At 42.7% G+C, this 21,790-nt stretch overlaps 1 protein-coding gene and 1 pseudogene across 1 annotated transcript in view; one reads left to right on the forward strand and one right to left on the reverse strand.

The window, feature by feature from the left end:
• The window catches only part of LOC137234912 (paired box protein Pax-5-like), a 2,462,599-nt gene that overhangs the window by 1,995,244 nt on the left and 445,565 nt on the right, over window positions 1-21,790 (forward strand). The gene's annotated exons all lie outside the window — the stretch shown is intronic.
• On the reverse strand, window positions 12,302-13,239 carry LOC137234421 (oocyte zinc finger protein XlCOF26-like; annotated as a pseudogene).

Genomic DNA, 21,790 nt, shown 5'->3' on the forward strand with positions numbered 1-21,790 from the left:
ATGTATTTCATCCTGATGGTGACGAGACAACAACAAAATTGAAGAGAAAAACAAAACATCGCAGACAATTACGAGCACAGACTTGAACACGATTTTGGCTGCAATATCTGCTCAAACATCGACAGTGTCATCTCAACTGGAATCGCAGGAGAACCGTATAACATCCAAGATGGAAGTACAGGAGGCACGCATTTCAGAAATGTCGTCGCATATGTAATCCCAACTGGAAGAACAGAAGACATATATGGCATCACAACTGGAAGAACAGAAGACATATATGACATCTCAGTTGGCTGAGCAGTTGAAAGCACAAGAGGATCGCATATTCTCGCAGCTGGAGGCACAGGAAACAATATTCTCATCGCAGCTGGAGGTTTTTAGTGAAACACAAGATAAAATGGAGGCCGAGATGGATGTTTTGAAAGATAGGATTCAGGAGTTACAATTGAACCGTCCAATCCATTCAACGTCTACTCTGACGGTAAAATCCCCAAAGTTTGATGGTTCTGTTCCTTTCCAGGCATTTAATCTCCAATTTGAGATGACCTCAGCAGCGAACAACTGTAATGCCGAAGATAAAGTTGCTGCATTGTTCGTGGCTTTGAAAGGACCAGCTGCTGAGGTATTACAGACCAATCCAGACTACGAAAGTAACAGCTATGAGGCATTGATGGTCGCTGTAGAACGACGGTACGGGAGCGAACACAGGAAACAAATCAACCAAATAGAACTGCAAAACCGGTACCAAAAAGCTGACGAGACTTTGCAGGAGTTTGTCTCGGATGTTGAAAGATTGGCTCATCTAGCAAATGCGGACGCACCCGCGGAATACACCAAGGGGGTAATAGAGTAGAGTAGAGTTTATAAAAGGCATACGGGACGTGGAAACGAAGCGAGCTACATACGCAAACCCAAAGTTAACATTCGCTGAAACGGTATCCCATGCACTGACTCGGGAAACTGTCTCACTATTGAGTAAACCAGCGTACAAAGCTCATCGCGTGGAAGTGGTAAGGCCAGACTGGGTAGACACAATTTTGTAAGCTTTGAAAGGAACGCAGCAGAAAAACGACGGTACCGTCAAATGTTTTAATTGTGGTAAGACAGGGCACATTGCACTACATTGCAGCACCGGTCCCAATAATTCCAACAATATGGGTGGCCGTAAACGCAGAGCTGAAGGAGATGAGCAAATCTCCAAGTCCACTCAATCGTTAAGCTAAAGCGAGTCAGCCACAAGGGGCGACAGCTGGCTCCCTAAATTGAATGCCCCAAAATATATATCTCGCAAATTGGAAGAAGGTCAAACAATCTTACTGTCGGATGACACGTGGATCGAAGGAACGTTTACTGATTGTAGATACGGGTGCATCTCATTCCATCATTCGATCAGATTTAGTCAACAAGAAGATAAGACCATTGCTTGGAGCAAGATTACGTACAGCCACGGGAGAGGACACCCAGGTAATTGGAGAAGTAGCATGTAAAGTAGCAATTGGGAACGTCATGGTACTACACAATTTTATAGTGGCAGAGATTGTTGATAAAATCATAATTGGAGTGGACTTCTTAACCGACCAAGGCATCAAAAGCAACATGCAAAGCAAGACGATGCGATATAAGAACATGGATGTGCCACTTAATTTCGGCTACGAAAAATGCTACAGCAGTAAACAAGTGCTGGTGGAAGAAAGTCAGCAAACACCAGCAAAATTAGAAGCAATTATCTGGGCAAAGGTTGATGGAGATTGTGGGACAAACAAATTGTGGGTTGTCGAGACAGCAAATAGACCAACACCGAACGTACTTGTAGGAAAAACCCTGGCTAAAATAACCAACTGACTTATTAGTTTAACGCCGCTAGGGATATCAAATCGCCCACTGTGCGCTGTTCGCTGTTTAAAAAGGTAGTAAATTATTTGGGTCACAAGGTAACGACAGAAGGCATCTGTACGGCGATTGAAAAGATAGAGGCAGTAAAGGATTGGCCAAGACCACAGAACTTGCATGAATTAAGAAGTTTCCTTAGCTGTGCACATATTTCCGCCGATTTGTACCAAACTTTTCCAGCGTAGCCCATTCCCTCCATGAGCTTACAAGAAAAAATAACGCTTTTGAATGGAAGAAGGATCAAGAAGTGGCTTTCCAAACATTGAAGGAGCGTTTGTGCACTGCGCCAATGTAGGAATATCCGATTCCAGGAGCAACATTTATTTTAGATACGGGTGCTAGTGGGTATGCTATAGGAGGCGTTTTATCACAACTGGTCGATGGACAGGAGAAGGTAGTTGCATATTACAGCCGTTCGATTGGAAACCCAGAGAGGAACTACTGCGTTACGCGGAGAGAGCTGCTGGCATTGGTATAGTGCATTAAACATTTTCACAAATACCTCTACGGCCAGTGATTCCGCGTCAGGACAGATCACGCAGCGTTGAAATGGCTTCTGCAGTTCCGTAATTCGGAAGGAAAATTGGCACGGTAGATCGACCGCCTACAAAGCTATGACTTTTCCTTTGAGCATCGAAAAGGTAGTACCCATAGAAATGCTGATGTAATGTCACGAAGACCATGTGGTTTGGAATGCAAGCACTGTACAAAGGCCGAGGCTAAAGAAGACATTATAGATGTACGGCAAATGACTATAACATGTACGGATGAATGAGACAAGGAACATCTAAGGAAGTTTCAGCTAGAAGATACAGAGCTGTCACATGTTATGCACGGGCTCGAACGAAACGAAAGACCAAATAGAGAGGAGATGTCAGCAGAGAGTCCCATTGCGAAGTCATATTGGGCAAAGTGGAACAGTTTAGAATTGATATCCGGTTGCTTGCATCGAGTATAGGAGAGTGAGGATGGCCAATGTAAGAGGAATCTGATAGTTGTTCCCAGGAAAAGGATTATTGACATCCTCAACGAGCTACATAATGGCCAAAGTGGAGGTAATATGGGAATGACGAAGATGCTCGAGAAGATTAAGCAGAGATTTTATTGGATTGGTTGCCGTCTGCCGGTCACTGAGTGGACTGCGAACTGCGAGGTTTGCAGCAGAGCGAAGGGCCCCAAAACCCGAAGTCATTGCCAGATGAAGCAATATAACTCAGGTGCGCCCTTTGAAAGGATCGCTATTGATGTCTCAGGTCCATTTCCTACTAGCAACTGCGGAAACAAATATGTACTGGTGGTTATGGATTATTTCAGCACTTGGCCAGAGGTATACCCAATCCCAAATCAAGAAGCGGAAACAGTAGCAGAAGTGTTTATAAACAATTGGGTTGCAAGGTATGGTGTACCAATAGAGTTACATTCTGACCAAGGCAGGTATTTCGAATCAGCTGTGTTCCAGGAAATGTGTAAATCATTGGGCATTCGAAAAATACGGACAACTGCATTGCATCCTCAGTCCGATGGTATGCTGGAACGATTCAATATAATATTAGAGGAGCACTTAAGGAAAGTAGTGGACAAGTTCCATAAAAAGTCGGGTACCCGCATACCATTATTCTTGATGGCTTACCGATAATCAGTGCATGAGACAACGAGCCAAGCCCCGCAAAAGTAATCTTTGGCAATGACTTTAGACTGCCAGCTGGTTTGAAGTTTAAGATAAGTGTCGATGCGGAGAGAAATACACTATCTGATACGGCAACGAACAAAGATTATGAGTGACAAGATGAAAGCCAGATACGATAAAGCAGTTAATTCGGAAGGTTCTCTGGAAGGGTAGTTGGTGCTTTTATACAACCGACAATGGAAAAAAGGTTTGTCCCCGAAATTGCAGTGTAACTGGGAAGGGCCATACAAAGCTGTAAAACCGATCAACGATGTAGTTTATCGCATACAAATCATTGGTAAATGAAAGTGGTTCATCTGGAAGGGCTGGCGGCGTTTAGATAGGGAAATTTGTCTGATCGGGATGATCAGACTTAGGTGGAGGACAGAGTGACGAATATTAGCAACACTGAGCCAATACTAAGCAGTCACTTGTATCTACATAAACAAATCAATAATTATGTCTACACATATGTACGTACACATGCATATTTCTGAGGTGCTCACAAAAGTATGCAATCTTCAGCGAACTAGTAAGTTCTAGAAGGAGATACGCCTAGAAATATGCGAACGAGGTAACCGAAGAGTATAAAATATAAAAGCACCAGCTGAGGCATGAGCAATCAGTTTGATTTAAGCACGCTATCGGTTTGCTAAGTATTAGTATTTGTATTACTGAATATTGGAGTTATTTATTCAACAGTTTAGCGATACGAAAGTTAGTAGAAGGTTGCAAATAAAAGCGGTGTTTCACTAAATTCGTTACAATATCTTAAAAGTTACAAGAAAAAAACAAATTTATAAATATAGCAAAAATGCAAAAACGAAGCAAAAATTAAAAGAAAGGCCCTGACCTAGGCTAAGGCATTAGGTATATCGGTCATTGATACATATGTAAATAAAAGGAACATAAAGAGTATGGCCATTTTTCTTACTCACCTGATCCCAGCGCATCAGCATTTTAGGCGTCTTCAAGCTGCGGCGGACTTGTGAGGAAGCGAAATTTACATACATATGTCTTTGCCTACTCATAAAATAACCATTTACTACCTAAGCAAAGGTTCAATGAAATTTTTAAATGTCACCGCGATCACTCACTCGCGATAGCGGGCGACAAGTGTGTAAACTACGCAAATATACAAAAATTAAAAGACACGAGGCAAACGCAAAAAAATTTAAGAGACCAAAAAAATCTAGAAAAAAGAAAACCATAAAAAAGAAGAGAATTTAAAACGAGAAAGAAGAATTACAAAAAGAAATTAAGCAAGGAAACTCCAGATCGGCAATTAAATGCAAGTGTTAATATATGTTGAATATAAACCTAATTAGGAGAACTTAAGTAAAAACTGCTACGAACTAAATATGAAAAGTTGATGAAGCGAACAAAATAAATAAATATACGCTATGTGAAAAACTATTGACAAAAATCAAAAAAAAAAAAACTTAGAAAGAATGCACGAAAATTCCAACGTTAACGTAACATTAATAATACGTTAAATAACCAAAACGGAAGGTGAAGCAAATTAGTTATAAAATTTGTTTAGGCAGGATGCCTAACTTTTCCGCATCTGATTGCGACCCCCCCCAATGCAACTCTGCAAATCGATACTCGATACTCGAATTAATTTATAACCACCCACACCATCACCCTCATGCATGTGCATGCATGTACATGCGCGTGTATGCGTGCTTTTTGTCAGCACTCATGCATATGCATGTCGGGGTTGATCTGTGGGTGCCTTTCCCCTCCAAAACGGAGGATTCTGCGGGTCAACGGTTGTAGCTTGCTATACAACCGGCCTCCTGGATTCTAACAGCCAACGCGTACACATCTACCGCCAACGATCTCTGCCGTTTATCAAATATCAACCCGGTGCGCTCACCTCTCGCAAGGATCAGACGCACCCCGGCCGAACATTTGGTCCTATCTCCCCGAGAAAGGAATTAAAGCACCTAAAATACAGCCCACATCACAAAGTATCATAGCTGATCACACAAATCGCAGGAATTGTCATAAAAAGTTTTCCGGATAATTTTGTCATAATCTTCAGTTGGACAACCAAAAAGTGGAAGGTTATAAATATACTTATATCAAAGCGTGCGAAACCACCGAAAAAGCTACAGCTAGCTGAAGCAATTGCAACATCGCAAGCTACTTGCCACACCGGAATACAAATCACCAAAAAGTTCAAAGTAAGTGCAGTATTTCTTGCCACATTTTTTTGGTTAAAAATAATAAATAAAAAGTGCGAAAATCCATTTGAAGTGCCATACGTGCTTGTAACTGACCGCGAAAAGTGTGAAAAACTGTGTAGTGCCAAAAAGAAAAATAAGTGCAAACGCGTTGCATTAACGTCGTTTAACATTCCTTGTGACTATCTGGTCTGTCCGCCCACCAGCGGTAAGGCTCTCCGGACACAACACAAGGAAGAGGTGCACATAACCTCACATTCACATTAAAATCTCACGCCATACGGCTGTGGCAATTTTCATTTTCTTTTCAAGCACTTTAGTTTTCACTAATTCAATCGACACAGTTTTTACAACAGTTTTCACTGAGTTTTTACACTTTTCTTCGAGTTGTTATATCAGCGCGCGCACTTATTTATAACAAATTTTAACGTTGAAATGGCGAGTGGCCCCTTTAATTCCACTAAAGACGTTGTTGTTGCTCTCCCCTTCTCCCTGCTTTTTGGCACAAATAAGCTGCAAAGTCAGTGAAAAAATAAACAAATTGAAAGCGTTAAATAAAGAGTTTTTCTATATTTTAATCATTGTTGGTTGTTCGCACAGGTTTTTTCTGTTTTACAACCCCTTGTTAATTTGATCACAAATTTTAATACATGAACATGGAATCATATATTAGATTGGCCGATCGAATAATCGAATTCGAGGCCGATTTTAGTGACATCAATGCGGCTCTGCACACTGTGCATACTCTTGCAATACAGCAAAAAGAGTTGCAACCTAAGTGGGAAAAAGCAGAGAACGCCCTAGAGGAGTTGCTTGGCTCTGACACGCTCGACGCAAAGAAAATTGCAGCGGTCAAGATCAAGCATAAAGCGGCATATGCCGTATTCCTGAGATGCATGTCGAACATGGCTGAACTTCAAGCCAAATTGAAGGAGGAAAAAGATAGGGCAGTCAAACCTGAGGGACTACCTATCTTGGCCTACGTTTCGTGACCTGTTCACGGCCATATACAAAAACAACAGTCGCGCGGTAGAAAAGTTGTTCCACCTCAATCAGAAAACTCAAGGTGAGGCAAAGGACATCGTCAAGAAATGTCCCTTGACATATGAGGGCTTCGAAACAGCCTGGAAAAACCTATGTGAGAGATACGAGAATAAGCGGATTCTCGTAAACTCACAATTACAAATTTTGTTTAATCTAAAAAAGATAGATAGCGAGTGCGGAAGCTCTATCAAAACCTTACAGCGCGACATAAATAATTGCTTGGCATCTCTAAAAACACATCAGATCGATGTTTCAAATTGGGATGCGATTATTATTATTTATGTTCGACAAAATTACCTGAAAATACGTTGGCTCTATGGGAGCAGAGCATTGACCACAAGACGGACATATCCAAGTGGGAGGATATGGACAAATTCTTGTCAAATCGTTTCCAGACACTTGAAACCGTGTCTGGTTTTACAGGGAATGCCACTTCTAAAGAGCAAAAATCAAACACGTCGCGCCAGTCGACGGAAAACCCTACAAAAAAACTTGGTGCTTTTAAAACCAAAGTAACCAAGCAAACAACAAAATCAATATGTAAAATGTGCAAATCTACGGAGCACAGATTACGCAACTGTTCACGTTTTTGCGACTTAAATCCGGTAGAAAGGATTAAATTCGTCAAATCCACAAATGGCTGCCTGAATTGTTTATCCCCAGGACACACAGTGACGAGGTGCACCAGTTCGTACAACTGTTCCAAATGCCACTCTCGTCACCACACGCTCCTACATCCGGACACACTTCAGCAACCGGCGGTACGAAATCCCTTCAAAGATGCGGATAATGCCCCATCAACTTCGGCACAGGCAAGGAAAAGACAGGAATCGGGACAACCACCTTCCTCTGCGAATCAGAATGTCAAATCCTGCCATGCCAATTCCAGCACAGGCGTGCTATTAGGAACTGCTCGCGTACACATTCACCATAATGGTAGCGACTTCTCCGCGCGGGCATTAATTGATTCTGGGTCTGAATGTTCCTTTATAACTGAAAGACTGAAACGCAGAATCAATTTGCCAGCGAGGAAAATGCATGCCCATGTTTCAGGCATCACAAATGCGGTGTCAGCTCAGGTGAAAGAAGCATCCAACATCGAACTACGTTCACCAGTGGATCCCTGCTTCAGCCTGACTACACCAGTACTAGTTCTAGCGAGACTCACTGGGAATCTTCCATCCTGTCATATCAACGCAATGACTATGCAGGCATTCCCAGACTTGGTCTTGGCAGACAAGAGGTTCTACGTCAACGAAGACGTAGACCTCATACTTGGCGGAGATATATATCCCCAAATTATAATGAGCGGTATAAAGAAGAATGTTCTAAACACACTCTTAGCCCAAGAGACAGTGTTCGGTTCGATACTAACCGGTCGTATCGAATCACCGAATCCAACGAAGAGCATTATGTCTTTTTACAACGAGGTTGCGTTAGACAACCAACTCAAAGCGTTCTGGGAGGTAGAAAATGTACCCAAAAATAAAATATTAAATGAGGATGAAAGGTACTGCGAACAACTATTTCAAGAAACAACGCAGCGAAGTGAGAATGGAAGGTACACCGTGTCACTACCATTCCGGCAGGATTACCCTAACAATATTAACTTAGGACCAGCCCTGCAGCGTGCATGCTCTCAATTCTTCCGGAATGAGGGGCGGCTAATAAAAAACCCAGATTTAGGTAAGGAATATGTACGGATATTGTCAGAATATGAAACGCTCGGACATATGGAAAAATTGAAAAGAAATATCCCATCCGACGATTCGGATCATTACTTCCTGCCCCACCACGCCGTTATTAAAGCGGAAAGTACCAGCACAAAGGTACGCGTGGTATTCAATGCCTCGAGCCCTACGGCCAACGGGAAGAGCCTAAATGATATTCTACTCCCAGGCCCAGTTCAACAAGCCGATCTACCCATCCTTATCTTACGTTGGAGACTATACCGTTTCGTCTTCAATAGCGACATCGAAAAGACGTATCGACAAATTTGGGTGAACGAAAATCACACCAAATTTCAACGTATTGTGCATCGCACGTCCCCAAATGACCCTATTAGCCTTTATGAATTAAAGACGGTTACCTTCGGAGTGAATTGCGCTCCATATCTCGCGATAAGAACGCTCCTACAACTGGCAGACGACGTGTCAAACTCACACCCTACAGCGGCCAACATACTACGAGAATACATGTATGTAGATGACGTGTTAGCGGGTGGACATACGATCACATCGACTATTAAAGCCAGAGATGAAATTCCTCAAGTCCTACACTCAGCGGGCTTTCCACTTCGCAAATGGACATCCAATTCAGAGGACATTCTAAGGGACATCCCCAAAGCAGACCTGCTCAATGAAAACTTCCTGGCATTCGAAGATACCAGTTCAGTTAAAACGTTAGGCATTCGATGGAATGCCCTCTCCGATTTATTTTATTTTAACGCAGGGACGCTGGACAACCCGGAAAATATTACGAAGAGAGCGATACTATCAGCAATCGCCAAACTTTTCGATCCCTTGGGATGGCTGGCACCAATGGTCATTGTGGCAAAAATACTCATGCAGAGTATTTGGTTGGAAGGCACCGCTTGGGACGAACCAGTATCTACCAGTACGCTGGAACGATGGAAAACCTTCACCGACCAATACCATGAAATCGATAAAATCCGGATACCTAGATGGGTCAACTCTTCACCAGGAACCGACATCGAGATCCATGGATTTTGTGACGCATCCGAGAAGGCTTATGCAGCAGCCATTTACATGCGCGTCAAAATGGATGATAATGTCTGCACGAACCTGCTTCTAGCCAAAACCCGAGTAGCCCAAGTGAAAACTCTTTCGCTTCCAAGTTTGGAAATTTGCGGAGCCGTGCTGTTAACGGAAATCACCGAATCCATTTTCAGAAACCTTAAGTTGGGACCAGTGAGAGTTCACCTTTGGACGGATTCAACTATCGTCCTCGCATGGATAAGCAAACCGCCGTGTTCCTGGTCCACTTTCGTCGCCCATAGGATCACCAAGATCATCGACATGGTCGGAAATAAGGACTGGCTGCATGTACACTCAGAATCTAACCCAGCAGATTTAGGTAGCAGAGGATTACCTGCGTCTGAATTGGTCAACAATTCGTTGTGGTGGCAGGGACCTTCTTGGCTGCAAGAAGACACTTCCCAATGGCCAGCACACGAAAGCGACTACTTCACCTCCGTAGAGGAAAAGAGGGCGAAGACATGCGCAACAACAACAGTAAATACTACCGATGTTCTCCAACGCTTTTCAGACCTACCTAGGGCTTTACGGGTGTTCTCATACGTTATGAGGTTCTACCGAAGAACTCACCCCAAAACAAAAAAATCATTTCAGGTCAAGTCACCTTTAATCTCTCCTGATGAGATCAAATCAGTAACCCAACTCTTAATTAAAATCTATCAGACACAACACTATAGTTCTGAATATAATGATCTAAAGGCCGGAAAAGCAATTGCAGGGAAAAGTGCAATACTCTCACTTAATCCCTACATAGACCAACATGGCATCATTCGGGTAGGAGGGCGACACGGGGCTTCAAAGGACTTAGCTTTTACTGAACGCCACCCAACCCTCCTCCCATACAACTGTCGGTTATCCCGGCTGACAGTCCTAATGTTTCATCAACAAAGTTTGCATGGGGAAAACCAACTCATGTTACGTCTGATACGCACCCAATATTTGATACCTAACATCAAAACCATGATTAGGGCAACCATTCATAATTGCAAAACCTGCACTATTCACCGAAAACAGGCGCAGTCCCAACTTATGGGTACCCTTCCCTGCGAACGGACTACTTTTACCCGCGCGTTCACCAATACCGGGGTAGACTTTGCGGCGCCTTTCGACATCAAAAGCTACCGCGGTAGGGGATGTCGACTGTCAAAAGGCTACGTATGCTTTTTTTTTCTGTTTCTCCACTAAGGCCATCCACTTAGAAGCAACTAGTGACCTTAGTACTCCATGCTTTCTCGCAGCCTTTGCGCGTTTTATCGCGAGAAGAGGATGTCCGAAATACATCTACTCCGACAATGTTACAAACTTTGTCGGAGCGTCAAGATCTTTACGATCCGAGTTTAAAGCCTTCCTGGCAGAAAGCCGAGACAAAACAGTCTCAAAGTACAATCATCAAGCATTAAGCTGGCATTTTATTCCCGCCGCTGCTCCACATATGGGCGGCTTGTGGGAGGCGGGAGTGAAGAGCTTCAAAAGCCACTTCAAAAAGATCGCGTCTCCCCATAAGTACACCATGGAGGAGTTCCAAACCCTTTTGTGCAGGATTGAGGCGTGCCTCAACTCGCGCCCACTCAGTCCAGGGTCGAATGACCCAACGGATCTGGAACCACTAACCCAAGGACATTTCCTAACGGGCAGCCACCTACTGGCTCCACCAGAACCAGATTCTAGTGAAAGCTCTGCCTCGATGATAAATCGGTGGCAGAAACTCAAAGCCCTCCATCATACTTTCTGCAAGCGATGGAAGGTGGAATATCTATCCGAACTTCAAAAACGAGTGAAGTGGAAGCATCGCAAAGAAAACATACAAGTGGGAGATCTCGCCGTCCTCAAAGAGGACAACTTATCTCCCAACGAATGGAGGTTAGGTAGAGTCGTCTACGTACACCCCGGCGAAGATGACCGAGTACGTGTAGTCGACCTCATAACCGAGAAGGGTCAAGTCAGACGACCTTTGGTCAAACTGATCCTTCTCCCTACGGAGATCGATTGTGAGAGGACCACGGGCTCCTCTTAACAATCCCTCCTTTCCTCCCCATCCCTCTTTTCAAAAAAATCTACCCTAACCTAACGCAGATCCTCTATCTGCCACAGAACCTAGAGGGACTCAGCCCATTCTACCCTTAAGCTTCCAAAGCAAACCCAAATTCACCCGCTCAAACCTAGTGAGGACACAAGAAACCATTCCCATTCACTCGTTATCCATAACGAGGACATCATAAAAATCTGCAGCAGTAGGGCGAACCGATCTGCCACAGAACCTAAAGGCGTTCAGCCCATTATCTTTCTTAATGCCCAGCTCTCGTTCACCCCGAACGAGGCCAACAACCCGCTTAACCCAGCTCTCGTTCACCCCGAGCGAGGCCAACAACCCGTATAACCGTGCTCTCGTTCCCCCGAACGAAGCCAACACAATCCTGACGCAGATCCCCAATCTGCCACACAACACAAACCCCCCCCCCCCCCCCCCTTTTTATTCTTTGGCACACTATGGCCAAAACACTGGAGCTTAATAACAATAAGAGCAACTCATAATAGTGCATGGAATCTCACCTGCAGCTTAGCAGTATCCAAAAGTGTCTCCTTGAGCAATTCTAGCGCACGCATAAGAGTTTCCGGGGCGGGGGGATCCATACAATCGAAATGCGCCACATCACCTATGCCGAGTTTTAAATTGCAACACACCAGCACCTACAAGTAAAGAACAAGTTAATATCTTATTTACAGTAACCATTCTATAGCTTCTCACCTGTATGTCTCATTTCATGATACTTTCGTGTATCGGGTTTGGCAAATTTAAGATCATACTCCTTCAGCCTTTTCAAATTACCAGCACTAGCGCAAACCTTGCTACAGAAGCGACATGGCCATGTACATACGTTGCAGCGTATGATAGTTCATGTGAATCGTCAATTCGTTCTTAGTCGTTTATGCATACCACAATGTGAGCATACATAACTTTTTGATGCCAGCATGCCGCTTCAGATGTACTTTTAATTTGTCTTTATTGGCAAAACGACGTGTACAATGTGGTTGATCACACGAAAATGGGCGTTCAGATTTATCTTTGTGCGTATAGCGATGTTCACGAAGGATTGTCGTACTTTTAAATACTTTGCCACATGTTTCACAAATGTCCGATTTAGTTTAGGACCCAGTTTGTGAATTTTCCTCTGTGTACGTTTAATGCCGATTTGTACTTGTATATCTTACCGCAACCCTCTTCATCGCATCCAAACAAAACCTCGCATTATCTTCATGCTGATTCAGATGTTTTGAAACCCCACTCCACCGCGTGAAGGATTTATTGCAACCTTCTCGCGTACAAGGATAGGGTTTGAGACCTTTATGCTCACGATTGTGTGTCAGGAGGCGGTGCTCAACAACAAAAAAAAAACCGCGACGGACAAATCTCACAATGATAAATAGTTAATTTCTTCGTTTTGCTTCTTATGGTTTTTGAGGCCAGTGTTTTGACAGTTTTTAATTTATTCCTTGCGCTTCTGCGCTTATACCCAGTTTTAGCGTCTTGAGAATCTTTGAGGCTAGCTAGTGACATGTGGGCTTCAGCATCATCAGGATTCCCAGATGCTTTTGCATTATCAGATTTATGTTCATCTAACATGTCATTAGCTGGCTTCAGCATCATCAGGACTCCCAGATGCTTTTGCATTATCAGATATTAGTTCGTTTTCGGCATTGGCAAGTGAATTGAAATCATGAACAAGCTCTTGTGCATTTTCAGTCGTCTTTATAGTTCGTCTCTTGTGGTTCTTGGCTGTCCTGTTGTTAGTGTTCTTTACCCTTTTTTTAATTTCTGGTATCAGCTAATTCGGATTGTGCCTTTTCTTCCTAATCTTTACGAAGGTGATTATATTGTTCTATCACATCGCCCGTATGCAAGAGCTTTTCAAATCGTCTAATGGAATCTATACACATTCTGCGAAATTCATAGAATGCACTAATGTGTTGATAACAGCTCATGCAGAGGAATTTGGAGTATTTATTAGCAGCACAAAATTAATTTAATATGCACGCGGATACTTCATTCAAATGATCGGATGTCTCGAAAATGTTCACATACGCATCCCCTTCTGCATTCTTAATCGTGTTCATTTCTTCAACGCACGCTCGGCACAAGTTATCAGCGTTCCACGTAGGCCACATCGACTGTGGGTATATCCATGATGTTGAAAGCTTTGTCATACGAAAATTATTCTTTATTTTCAATTTGCATGATTCAGCACATCACAGATTATACAGCTGACCACATTGTGTTTCGATTTGTAAGTTGGTCCGCATCAAGTAATTTGCTCTTTCAGGATATTCATGTATGTAACGTATCCAAATATCACGTGCAACTCCTGAAGAATCATTTATTTTCACCCTGCTAACCTGTCGAACTTTATTGAATGCCCTTTGTAGCGTACGTGGCGTGGATGGCCCAACACCACGCAAAAGAACCAATCAATTCATACGCTTCTGCAATACGTTCGTCTGAGTATTCGAGGTGTGTCTTTAAATAATCGAAATTTGATTCGCCCCCTTTAATGCAAACAGTGCGTAGAGCATCACCACCGTAGCGACTCCTAACATATGGAGCGGCACCATGTTCTAATAACAGCTTGGTAGTTTCTAGCCTATGTTCCTGTATCGCATAATGTTAGCGCAGTCTTTTTTCGTATATCCTTGGCAGTAACATCTGCGCCTTTATTAATCAAATATAAACATAAGTGTGTGGATTGTACTGAATTTATCAAACAAATGCCACCATTAATATTCGTTTTTTTTTAATATCCGCACCACCTTCAACTAGGTGTTGAACAATTTCCACATGTGTCATAAAATAACGCACTAGTGTAGATCCAGAATCGGAGGAGGCATTTATATCACAGCCAATGCGTATCAAACATTTGACCATAGGCAATTTTCCTGAAACCACAGCACACCAGAGTGGCGTGAAAAAATGAAAGGTATGATCTTCGGATACTTCAGAAAGGTCAAGCGGTTCAATATCAGCCTCACAAACGGTTACCAAATATCCTGCTACAGACACGCAACCACGTTTACAGGCTATGAAAAGCGGTGCGCAACCATTTCGCATTTTTTTTGACAATTTCGCGACGAAGGTCACGGCAATAGCTTTCCAAGTCATCCCGTATACTTGGACAGCACAGAGTCATCCTTACAACGTTTACATTCTTCTATTAAATCATAATTTAATTTTGGGACCTTTCTTTGCATACTGGGCACTATGTACGATGCCAGCCGTTATCTCGGCCCACATTTGTTGGACCTGCCTTTAAATTTAATCCCGCTGTGCCACTATTCGAATTAGAATTACCACTACTCATTACTGCGCCTAGTGTGCGAGACCTCCACTGGCCAGCTGTTGGCCTCGGGGTCTTTGGGGGTTTTTCAGGCTGCTGTGTAGATCTCTTCGACCTCAAGGATATTTTATTGTAAGGGTCAGCAATTTGCATTTTATTTAGATGACTACGAACAATATAGGTGGTATTTTTTCAACTTTTCATCACCAATACCTGAAACGAGAAAAGGCAAAAGTAAAGAAGTTAGAAAATGTACAAAACACTAAAAACGGAACGATACCGGCATACTTACCCATCCACTGTTCTGGATCTCCACCACCAGTCACCTGAAAAAGAAAAGAAAATGTATTAAAAATCTGAAATAACATAAAAAATAGTTATTGAAATAAAATTATTGCAAAATGTTTTACTACTTACCCTTGTGTCCAGCAACGCGTAAATTTCACATGAATTGAAGAAAAACGGTAAAATAAATCTTTCGATTCATTTTTGTTTTTGCTTCATTCTCTATACTGGAATGTTCAACCGACGTATGTAGGTATGTATGAATGATACATACAAGAAAACGAGAAACGGCAGAGTTGCCACGTTACCTAACGCGACCACCAAATGGACCGTTTCACAACGCCTCTGCCAGGATGACCACGATCCAAATAAGAACATCGACATTATTTGTGAGCATTAAATTTTATTCCATTTTATTTTGTAACACTTCATACAACTCATAAATACAAAAAAAAAAAACAAAACGAAATTCAAATGTATAATTGAATCCTTAATGCATCCTTTTTCGGTGCAGGGATAACGCAGCCGAAGACGTATACCGCTTTAGACAATCCCCGCACCGGTACGGGAAAAAGCCCATATGCCCATTCAAATGGGTAACCAAGCACGCGAACGAGCTTAGTGCCCGCTGGCACACACGGCAACTAAACTGCCAATGAGGCACTGGATCCTGTTGCGGCCGCCGCACCCATAACACTCCCTCACACCCGCGGTAAAATGTGGAGTACCACGTCGTGGCCCTCCCGCGCACCCTCACGACAAAGGGCGTCCGCCTAGCACGGAGCACCCCGGGGTCGGCGCACCGCAGCGCCTCCCTCACTGCATGCTGCAGAACCTCGACCGGCGCACAACATGGCCATGAGCCCCTTCGCCGCTCCGCATAGCGGATGTCCGCGACCACCTCAATGGGTTCCGCATCCCCCTCCGCTGACTCCAGTTTCACACATATGTACTGCCGCGGGTCCATTTGACACTGAAAAGGAAAGAAAATAGAAAACCCATTAGAAAAAATTATTAAAAATTCGTTAGGAACCCGTCATACTTACGTTTTACTTTACCAGCTTGAAAATCCTTTTGCAAATAACAAAGTGGTGGGGCTAATTTATCCACCACAATTCTACATTAATGTATCCTGGAAAATTCCTGTTACGGGAAAACAACTGGATGGCAACCCGCAACATAACAACGGCAGCCTCATTAGTGCTGTCCAACTAAGGGCGTATACCGAACACTCAATAGACAAAATCAGTACCGAAAATCGCAAAACATCACAATCGGGACTGACGTGTTTTTTCTATTTTTCACTCATATGGGTATCTCATGCAGTACCAACCAGGCATACACAACAAAGAAATTCAAAAAAAAGGAAAACAAAAAAAAAACAAACCTCTCCTTGTACAAAAAATTTAACATTTTTTTTCTTTACAAAGAAAGTTTTTTTTGTTGTTTTCTTTTACCCGTTTTTTGTCCACTGTTTTCTGGCTGGGGGGCAGGACTTGTTGTTTTTCAACAACAAACATCACAAACAGTCATTATAAGGGCTCGGTATAAAAACAACCCGAGTCCCGAAATAAAAGAATCCCGACACGACAAAATCCCGAAAAGGGAAAAGTCAACTGTTTCTACCGGCCTAGTGTGCTTACTGCCCCAGTGACCTAGTTTTTTTCAAGGGCAAGCAAATACATATATGTATATATATACTCACACACCACAAATTCACCACACCAGCTGTCAGCTAACCAATAAATACACGATCATGAGCTGTCGCACAAAATTAAATCAATACCGTCGTCAGCCTCTACGGTTCGTTTTAAACTCGGTTTATTCATATATTTTAACGTACGTTTGTTAATAAAACACCACGCGTATCACGAAAACAAGTAATTTTGCGCGGGTGGGTTGGAATCACGTCCGTTCCAACCTCCCACACACCGCAGGCTTGCTGGTTTTGTTGAAATACATAAGCTGCTCGAAATCACAGCACTAACTACTTTGCAAAAACCCTCTCGTCACTCCACGTCATTTGACTACTCATTTTACGGTGATAGGATATATTCGTAGTCACATTTGCAAGGGCGTGGGTAGGTTTTGTGACCATGTGTTTTGTAGGGTAATAATATAATACACAACTGACGAAATACATGCGCTGCAGGGAAAACGCGCATCACCCAACCAACCTCACGGCCACTCGCCCTGGCACATCCATAAAATGCCACAGTCGACCTGAGAGCGACACGACACGTTACACGCTGGAACGGAGACCTCGGCCTCTTCGTCCAGCCCAGAAAAACCTAAAACCCTCGAGTCTGGAACGGAGACCTCTGCCTCTTCATCCAACCAACACAAAAAAACCGCAAATCTGGAATGGAGACCTCGGCCTCTCCATCCGAAACGACAAAAACCAAAGAATAACAAAAAATGGTGCCACTCTGGAACGGAGACCTCGGCCTCTTCGTCCATCCTTACTGGCCATCGACTATAGATATATTACGTGCTGAATTTCTATATTTAAGAATTATGTATAATTCAATGGCAAGAAATATTCACTTCACTGTTCATAACCGCTAATTCTTTCATCTTAGCTCAGGTGGCATGCTAAGCAAGTCGGAAAGGATTCCCGGCCATTTTGCGTCGCAGACGAACTCTTCATTTAGATTAAGTTTAGCGTAAGTCTGATATTAATTTTTTCACGTTTCAGCGGAGGTCATTGGCGAAAAACGATGTTGCGTATCGCAAGGGGGGCCGGCATGTTTAGGCAGGATGCCTAACTTTTCCGCATCTGATTGCGACCCCCCCCCCCCCCCCCCAATGCGACTCTGCACATCGATACTCGATACTCGAATTAATTTATAACCATCCACACCATCACCCTCATGCATGTGCATGCATGTACATGCGCGTGTATGTGTGCTTTTTGTCAGCACTCATGCATATGCATGTCGGGGTTGATGTGTGGGTGCCTTTCCCCTCCAAAACGGAGGATTCTGCGGGTCAACGGTTGTAGCTTGCTATGCAACCGGCCTCTTGGATTCTAACAGCCAACGCGTTCACATCTGCCGCCAACGATCTCTGCCGTTTATCAAAGATCGACCCGGTGCGCTCACCTCTCGCAAGGATCAGACGCACCCCGGCCGAAAAAAATTCCAACATCGATGCCCTTTTATGCCCTTCTTGGGCGTTCAATGTTGATGGTTTCGGCGATGGTAGCGTCGCTGTCGTCGCTGCTTCTGTCTACCGGTCGCGATCGGTCGCTTTGGCCGATCCTCTCTCTTTAGCTCTCTCTCTCCCTTCTCGGAAATTTACTGATCGGCCGTCGCAATATTCCACCTTTCCTACGGTCGCTCTTGGTAACGATGTCTGTGGGTAAGTATTCTGGCCCGTTTCCTTCGTCCCGCTACAGAATTCTGCAAAAGAAAAATCCAAAATGGCAAAAGTCAAATTTACAGCTGATGTCTTTGTATATATGTACATACCTCACATAGCCACACTTTGCCAAGTTCGGTTGAGTATCTTCGATACCGAACTTTGACTTATATGTCTATATGTCGGTATGTACATATGCATATCAAATGCAAAAAAATTAACTTTATTTCATTTTGGCTAAACCTCTTGTTTAGCTGAGCAGAGCTCACAGAGTATATTAATTTTGTTCGCATAACGGTAATCCGTAACGGCATAAACTAATCGAGATATATAGGCTTCTATATATCTGGGCGAAAAAAGAAATTAATTTAGCCATGTCCGTCCGTCCGTCTGTCCGTCCGTCCGTAAACACGATAACTTGAGTAAATTTTGAGGTATCTTGATGAAGTTAGGTATGTAGGTTCCTGGGCAGATCACTATTTAAAATGAACGAAATCGGACCATAACCACGCCCACTTTTTCGATATTGAAAATTTCGAAAAACAAAAAAAGTGCGATAATTCATTGCCAAAGACGGCTAAAGCGATGAAACTTGGTAGGTGGGTTGACCCTATGACGCAGAATAGAAAATTAGTAAAGTCTTGGACAATGGACGCGGCACCGCCTACTTTTAAAAGAAAGGAATTTCAACGTTTTGCAAGCTGTAATTTGGCAGTCTTTGAAGATATCATGATGAAATTTGGCAGAAACTTTACCCCTATTACTATATGTGTGCTAAATAAAAATTAGCAAAATCGGATTACGAACACGTCCACTTAAAAAAAAAATTTTTTTAAGTCAATATTAACAAAAAATTTAATATTTTTACAGTATATAAGTAAATTATGTCAACTATCAACTCCAGTAATAGGGTGGAGCAAAATACAAAAATAAAAAAAAATTTCAAAATGGGCGTGGCTCCACCCATTTTCATTTAATTTGTCTAGAATACTTTTAATGCCATAAGTTGAACAAAACTTTACCAACCCTTGTGAAATTTGATAGGGGCATAGATTCTATGACGATAACTGCTTTCTGTGAAAATGGGCGAAATCTGTTTAAAGCCACGCCCAGTTTTTATACACAGTCGACCGTATGTCCTTCCACTCGGCCGTTAACACGATAACTTGAGCAAAAATCGATATATCTTTAATAAACTTAGTTCACGTGCTTATCTGAACTCAATTTATCTTGGTATAAAAAATGACCGAAATCCGACTTTGACCACGCCCACTTTTTCGATATCGAAAATTACGAGAAATTTAAAAAATTCCATATATCTATATCAAATATAAAAAAAAAATGAAACATGGTAGTTGGATTGGTTTATTGACGCAAAACATAACTTTGGAAAAATCTTTGTGAAATGGGTGTCACACCTACCATGTTAAGTAGAAGAAAATGAAAAAGTTCTGCAGGGCGAAATAAAAAGCCCTTGGAATGTTGGCAGGAAAAGTATCGTGGTATTATATATAAATATAAATAAGCGGTACCCGACAGATGATGTTCTGGGTCACCCTGGTCCACATTTTGGTCGATATCTCGAAAAGGCGTTCACCTATGGATCTAACCCCCACTCCATTTTAAAATACTCACTAACACCTTTCATTTGATATCCATATCGTACAAACGCATTCTAGAGTCACCCCTGGTCTACTTTTATGTCGATATCTCGAAAAGGCGACCACCTATAGAACTAAGGCCCACTCCCTTTTAAAATGCTCATTAACACCTTTCATTTGATACCCATATCGTACAAACAAATTCTAGAGTCACCCCTGGTCCACCTTATGCCGATATCTCGAAGGCCCACTCCCTTTTAAATAATCATTAACACCATTCATTTGATACCCATATCGTACAAAAGCATTCTAGAGTCAACCCTGGTCTACTTTTATATCGATATCTCGAAAAGGCGTCCACCTATAGAACTAAGGCCCACTCCCTTTTAAAATACTCATTACCGCCTTTCATTTGATACCCATATCGTACAAATGCATTATAGAGTCACCCCTGGTCCGCCTCTATGGCGATATATCGAAAAGACGCCCACCTATAGAACTAAGGCCCACTCCCTTTTAAAATACTCATTACCACCTTTCATTTGATACCCATATCGTACAAATGCATTATAGAGTCACCCCTGGTCCGCCTCTATGGCGATATATCGAAAAGACGCCCACCTATAGAACTAAGGCACACTCCCTTTTAAAATACTAATTAACACCTTTCATTTGATACCCATATAGTACAAACAAATTCTAGAGTCACCCCTGGCTCACCTTTATGGCGATATCTCGAAAAGGCGTCCACGTATAGAACTAAGGCCCACTCCCTTTTAAAATACTCATTAACACCGTTCATTTGATATCCATATAGTACAAACACATTCTAGAGTCACGCCTGGTCCACCTTTATGGCGATATCTCGAAAAGGCGTCCACGTATAGAACTAAGGCCCACTCCCTTTTAAAATACTCATTACACCGTTCATTTGATATCCATATAGTACAAACACATTCTAGAGTCACCCCTGGTCCACCTTTATGGCGATATCTCGAAAAGGGGTCGACCTATAGAACTAAGGCCCACTCCCTTTTAAAGTAGTTATTAACACCCTTCATTTGATACCCATATCGTACAAACACTTTCTAGAGTCACTCCTGGGCCACCTTTATGGCGATATTTCGAAAAGGCGTCCACCTAAAGATCTAAGGCCCACTCCCTTTTAAAATACTCATTAACATCTTTCATTTGATACCCATATCCCTGGTCCACCCCTGGCCACCCCTGTTCCACCTTTATGGCGATATCTCGAAAAGGCGACCACCTATACAACTAAGGCCCACTCCCTTTTAAAACACTCATTAACACCTTTCATTTGATACCCATATCGTACAAACACATTCTAGAGTCACCTCTGGTCCACCTTTATGGCGATATCTCGAAAAGGCGTCCACCTAAAGGACTAAGGCCCACACCCTTTTAAAATACTTATTAAAACCTTTCATTTGATACCCATATCCTACAAACACATTCTAGAGTCACTCCTGGTCCACCTTTATGGCGATATCTCGGAAAGGCGGCCACCTATAGAACTGTGGCCACTCCTAGTGCCAAACATGCGCAGTGGCAACACAGTGAATATACAAATGTCAACATATCATATTTTGTCCTTTTCAAAAGCAAGAGCTTAAAGAAAAACCAT

The sequence above is a fragment of the Eurosta solidaginis genome, chromosome X, assembly GCF_040869045.1.
Source record: "Eurosta solidaginis isolate ZX-2024a chromosome X, ASM4086904v1, whole genome shotgun sequence".
NCBI classification, from domain to species: Eukaryota; Metazoa; Arthropoda; class Insecta; order Diptera; family Tephritidae; genus Eurosta; species Eurosta solidaginis.